This window comes from Streptopelia decaocto, assembly GCF_964273445.1.
Source record: "Streptopelia decaocto genome assembly, chromosome: 2".
NCBI classification, from domain to species: domain Eukaryota; kingdom Metazoa; phylum Chordata; class Aves; order Columbiformes; family Columbidae; genus Streptopelia; species Streptopelia decaocto.
Genome location: NC_138655.1, coordinates 43403024 through 43409023, shown reverse-complemented (window position 1 = coordinate 43409023; position 6000 = coordinate 43403024).

The following is a 6000-nucleotide window of genomic DNA, read 5'->3' as shown; positions in this document are numbered from 1 at the left end:
TCATATTCAGTCAGCTGTCGAGTAATATATCTAGATCATTTTCCCTCAGGAAGTTTTCCAGTCACTCTTCCCTAAACCTATAGCATTGAATGGGGTTGTTGTGACCTAAATGCAGGAGCTGGCATTTGGCCTTGTTGAACCTTATACAACTGGCCTTGGCCCAGTGATCCAACCCATCCAGATCCCTCTGTAGACCCTTCGTACCCTTCACCAGATCAAGACTCTCACCTAACTTGGAGCTGTCTGCAAACTTACTGAGGGTGCACTCAGTCCCCTTGTCCACATAATTTATAAAGATATTAAACAAAGTGGTCCCAGTACTGAGCCTTGGGGAACATCACTCGTGATCATCTGCCAGCTGGATTTAACTGCATTCACCACAACTCTTTAGGCCTGGCAATCCAGTTGGTATTTTACCCAGCAAAGAGTACACCTGTCAAAACTATGAGCAGCAATTTTCTCCAGGAGAATACTGTGGGAAACAGTGTCAAAGGCTTTACTGAAGTGTAGGTAGACAACATCCACAGCCCCTCCATCATCCACTAAGTGGGTCACCTTGTCATAGAAGGAGATCAGGTTAGTCAAACAGGACCTTCCTTTCATAAACCCATGCTGACTGGGCCTGATCACCTGGTTGTCCTGTACATGCCGTGTGACGGTACTTAGGGTGATCTGTTCCATCACCTTCCCTGGCACTGAGGTCAGACCAACAGGCCTGCAGTTCCCTTGATTCTCCTTGCAGCCCCTCTTGTAAACGGACATCACATTTCCTAACCTCTAGTCAACTGGAAACTCCCTGGTTAGTCAGGACTGATGATAAATGATGGAAAGGTTCTTGGTGAGCACCTCCACCACCTCCCTCAGTACCTTTGTGTGGTTCCCATCTGGCCCAATTCACTTGTACATGTCTAAGTGGTGTAGCAGGTCACTAACCATTTCCCCTTGGATTATGAGGGCTTCATTCTGTTCCCTGTCCCTGTCTTCCAGTTCAAGGACCTGGATAGTCAGAAAACAACTGGTCTTACTATTAAAGACTGAGCCTTTTCCTCACCCTTTGTCACTATTTTCCATCTGCATTAGACGAAGACAGAGATTCTCCTAAGCACTCCTTTTATGGTGAATGTATTTATAGAAACATTTTATGAGCTTTTTTAAGCAGTTGTTTCTTCGTTTTTGTGTGTGTGTGTGTGTTTTTTGGGTTTTTTTTGTTTGTTGGTTGTTTTTTTTTTAATCATTCCTGGAAATATCATTTGTTATTTTTACTTATGGATTTATTAGTAGACACAGACACGAATTTGGAAGCTTTTCATGTTGTGAAATTTCACCTCTGTTCTTCATTTCACCCTGTCACCCAGTGAATTCATCAATGTCATTTATGTCTTGTAGTCGTGAATTTTTATCGAAGCCTGAGGCATTGCCATAGTAATCCCAATTGAAATATGATCAACATATTTTGAAAAGTTGACTACGTTGCAGTTAAAAGCGTGAATTACTCTGACTCACCTGAAGCTTTTAATAATTTATGTTTTTAAAGGGGTTGTTTGATGCTAAGTTTGATGGTTGAGTTTGACGCTAATGTATGTGATAAAAAATCATTTTGAGGATAAGGCTTAAATTTTCAAAGTTACGTTTTATTCTAGGTATATAAATTAAATGGAAGTCAAAGGATGTCAAAGACTAGTGATCAATTTATGCTACTAAAGTGTCCTAATATTCTTATTGCGTTTAATACAGAGTTGTCTGAACAGGAACAAACATATTCAGTTGCCTTGGTGAGATAGTTAAATGAAATCATACCTTTTGAGGAAGTGATTTAATGGCCTGGATCCTAAAGACACATTACTCCAGTCATAGTGAAATGTATGGAATTGAACAGCTTGCCCAAAGAGTAAAACACTTATTGAAGACCAAGGCTTAAGTCCACTGGGGGCTCTTCAGCCTAGTATGCACATCCTGCCCAGAAATAATGGGAAGAAAAAGCAATATGTTATGTTATGCTATGTAGTAGTAGTAGCAGCACCAGTAGAAGTATCATTATTATTATCATTGTCATTATAATCTAACATACTATCTTTAAGACACTTAGAGTTGTACAATACAAGGAGTTTCAAAACAATGGACCCAATGTCTTTCACGATGGCAGCATGCTACAATTTCACAAAAATTTACAAGAAGTTTAATGAATTACATTTAGTAATCATTTGAAACTCTATGCCCTGTCCTTTCAAGTGGTAAGAGTTTCATCATGGGTGGCTTGTGGTTACAGGGACATAATGATTTCAAACTGGGTCCATCTTTTTGAAACATCCTGTATACTGGTTTGTGATCTAAATAATGAGTAACAGATCTGTTGATAATAGTTAAATAGAGGCCGCTAGGGCATTTTGTGGCCTATCTTTTGAAGCCACATCCTAAAGATCATGTATATCCAGATATCCTCCTCAGGAGCATACCCTTAGGTTGTGTGGACTGGGAGCTGCACTTGAACTATGAAAATCTGTGTCTGCGGGTCCTCTGTGAGCCTCAAGGACTGTCACTGCCATCCTAAAACAGAGTTTTCTTTATTTTTGTGCTTTTTTTTTTTTTTTTTTTTTTTTTTGGTCAATTTCATATGTGCCAATGCAAGGCTTGTGCTGCCTTCTGAATCAGCATGGGTGTTATGCTGTGAACCCAAAGCATGTTCACATGGTGGGTTCTGCAGAGATGAGTCAGGCACAGAGCACACAAGACCGTGGGGATGCACAGCTAGCTGGCATCATGCGGGAGGACAGCATAGGGCCATGGCAGCTGGGCTTGAGTTGCTGTTTTCCAAATTGCTAACTGGAAGATACCTCCTGAATGAACCCTGCCCAGGCCTTGTTTTGATAGGAACTGTTGCTTTGTATCAAAAGAGAGCCTGGAAGTGAACTAATGCTCATGTATCATGAATAATGTTGGGACCGTTATCCAAAAAAAGAGCTGGAGAGCTAAAGAACTTGTAGTATGCATGTACCTTAGGCAGCTGAAAACAGTGGAGATGATACAGAATATGCCTTTTCTCACTGTTCACCGGTGTAGACCACTGCTTAAGAAGTATAAAGAGAGAAAAATATCAGTAATCTATTCTGTAGCAATAAAAGGAAGCTTGAAAGACCATGTCTTAGTTATTAGCGCCTCCAGAATTCTTTGTCTCTGACATTGTACCAATATAATAGCATGCTTTATTTTAAAGTCTAACATTTAATAAAAAGATCAATACAAAATTGTAGCCTCTATTCAGGTTGTAGATGAAAAAATATAGAAATACCTTCATGCAAAATTCTGGTATCTCCTTTCACGTTGCTAGCTCTACATATATGCCAAAACGACATTTCCATCTGTCTTCCTGTTTCTGTGAGGTAGGAAGGTGTCTTGCAGAATATTGCCATTTGAAAATCTAAGATGAGATGACTTAGGCTTTTGTAACAGGAAACACAAGAAAAAGTTCCATTTTAAAATCTGGATGTTAGCCTCCAGAGCCCAAACCAGGCTCACTGAAGTCCAGCTGACTCCAGTTCATTTGGAACCTGCCTTTCCATTACCTGGTAGTTACTGACCTTCTGTAAAGAGGAAAAATTGTATGTATATTTATTTTAACATTGTAATATTTTCCTTCATTTTTCATCATTACCATAAGATTTCAAGTAAAAAGGAAAGTTGGACAAAGGGCTAAAGACTCATCTGAGGCCAGGTGGTCTCATATGAAACAAGCCAAGGAGAAAAAAAAAGATCAGAAAAAGACAAATATGTGGTGTATAAATAAACAAAATAAGAAACATAGGCATAAAATTAGGTATGTGCCACATTATCAGTGCTCATGGTTGCTTTTTGCTTGTCTGGACTATTGCTAAGTGACTGACTGATCATTATATATACATATATATTTCATTCTATGGTATTTTCAACAGCACATTGACTTATGTCATATTCTCATCCAGATTGGTTCCCATTCTTGATACGTATGTTAGGTACAGAAACATATTCATATTTCTGTTCTTCAGAAAATGGTACCCTTTCCCCCATCCTTTCTACACAAAAGAGGTCTTCTTGTCTTTCTTGGATAGCATGACTTTGTGATAAAATTAACACCAATGGCTCAACATCTTTCTTGTTTTCTTACTTGTAGAAGTCAAATTTTCTACTAAATCTCTTTGCTTAGGACTGTTTTCAGGACACTTATTACCTCCATATCTAAACTCTTTTATCTGAGTATGTATACACAGCAATAGATCAGACCCATACTTGCCAAAAGAATTTCAAAATCCTCATGTGGTAAAAATACAAACTGGATACGTGACAAGCATTCCTAGATGTTTCTGGAAAAAGCACTGATTTCCACAACTTCAGCATTTTTGTTCATTTGATTGGAAGGCCATGATAAATGCGAGCTATTTGCATTGTTAGCAGACAGTAACATGGAATATTACACAGATGATCACAATGAAAATGAATTTTCCAACAGTTAGAGCATAAAATATAACTGAATGCTACCAAAGAAAAAGAAGAAAATAATCCAATGAAGAGAGATTTTTATGGTATCATTGTAACAGTGGTTGGCAAGCATTCATTTTCTAATGCCTTTGATACAAGGACAATCACTCTAATGTTGCCACACAGAGATATATAAGTTACCACAGTTATTTACTTTTGCACAGATAGAGGTTGTCTATGAAAGACCATGTGTTATTTCATACTCTGTGGTGCCTTCACTCTGGAAAACATTGACATTCCATGTGCAACCCAGATGCTACAGCTAAATACAATATCCCACGCCAGGATAACGTGACTTGCAAAGGGAGTCATCATCTTGACAGTTTAAAACTACTAGTAAAATTACTGAATGATGCAGAGAATGGGCCATAACTTAAATCATATTCAGATGTTGCCTTCTACACCTCACTGTTGTCAGTATCACTTTGTCCTTCTTTGTGAAAGCCAATACTAGTTTGAGACATATTCATCCTAGCATCCTCAGTGAATGTGTGGATTTCCTTAGTATAGAGGAGATTGTGAGCAGAAGCGAGATGGGAACATCTGCATCCTGCAGACTGTCTTCCACCCTGGCAGCTGCTGGCTCCACGCAGAACACCCATTATCACCAGACTAGCTGGTTTGCCATAGCCCGACACTCTGTTATGTCTTTTGCAGTCCTAGTTGCTAGTTTCTGGAAAGAAGAAACAAGCACTTTTAGTAAAATAAACATGTATGGAAATCCCTTTATGGCTTTAGATGACAATCTGAATAAAATTATCTTCCACAGATTAGTAACATCCATGGATGCAAGCTGGAATTTTGTTTTTCAGCATAACTGTCATGGGACTGAGTCTATTATTTCTAACATCTTGATGAATGGGTGTCTTATACTGGTGTGAAACTAACTGTGCATTCACAACCCTTTATTTTCATAGCTGTAAAGGGAAAAATAAAGACCTGGTTTTCAATTTATTTTTAAAAAGTATCAGTTTAGCAGACCATATCAGGTCTCATCTCCATCATGCTCCAAAGCTTTTCAGATTTGAGATGGTACTTCAGTTCTGAGAAAGTTCCTCAATATAGTCAGCCACCTCCCAATGAGGGTTATCCTCTGCAATGTGGGACATCAAGTGCTTTGCCTTGCACTAAGGTTTTTCACATCTTTAGGCAATGTGAAAAATCAAGTTTTTCCCATGCTTTAGATTTTGGGAACAGAGAAAAAAATCTGTTCTGCTTAGCTTTAATTATATTGTCCTGTCATTCCAAAGAAGGACTAGTTGCTGTCAAGTAATTATTGTTCACCTAACCTTATCACCACTTTTGAGAAATAATTTTATATCCTACAATTTAAATGGGATGGAATGATTTCTGGGGTTTTTGTGGTTTTGTTTTCTTTGTTTGTCTGTTTACTATCAACCTCTGCCATGATCCACCAGCAATCTATGTGTGCAAAAATTTAAGAAGATGTTGGCAAGATGAATTTCTGTAAGGAATGTTTTTTTTCACATT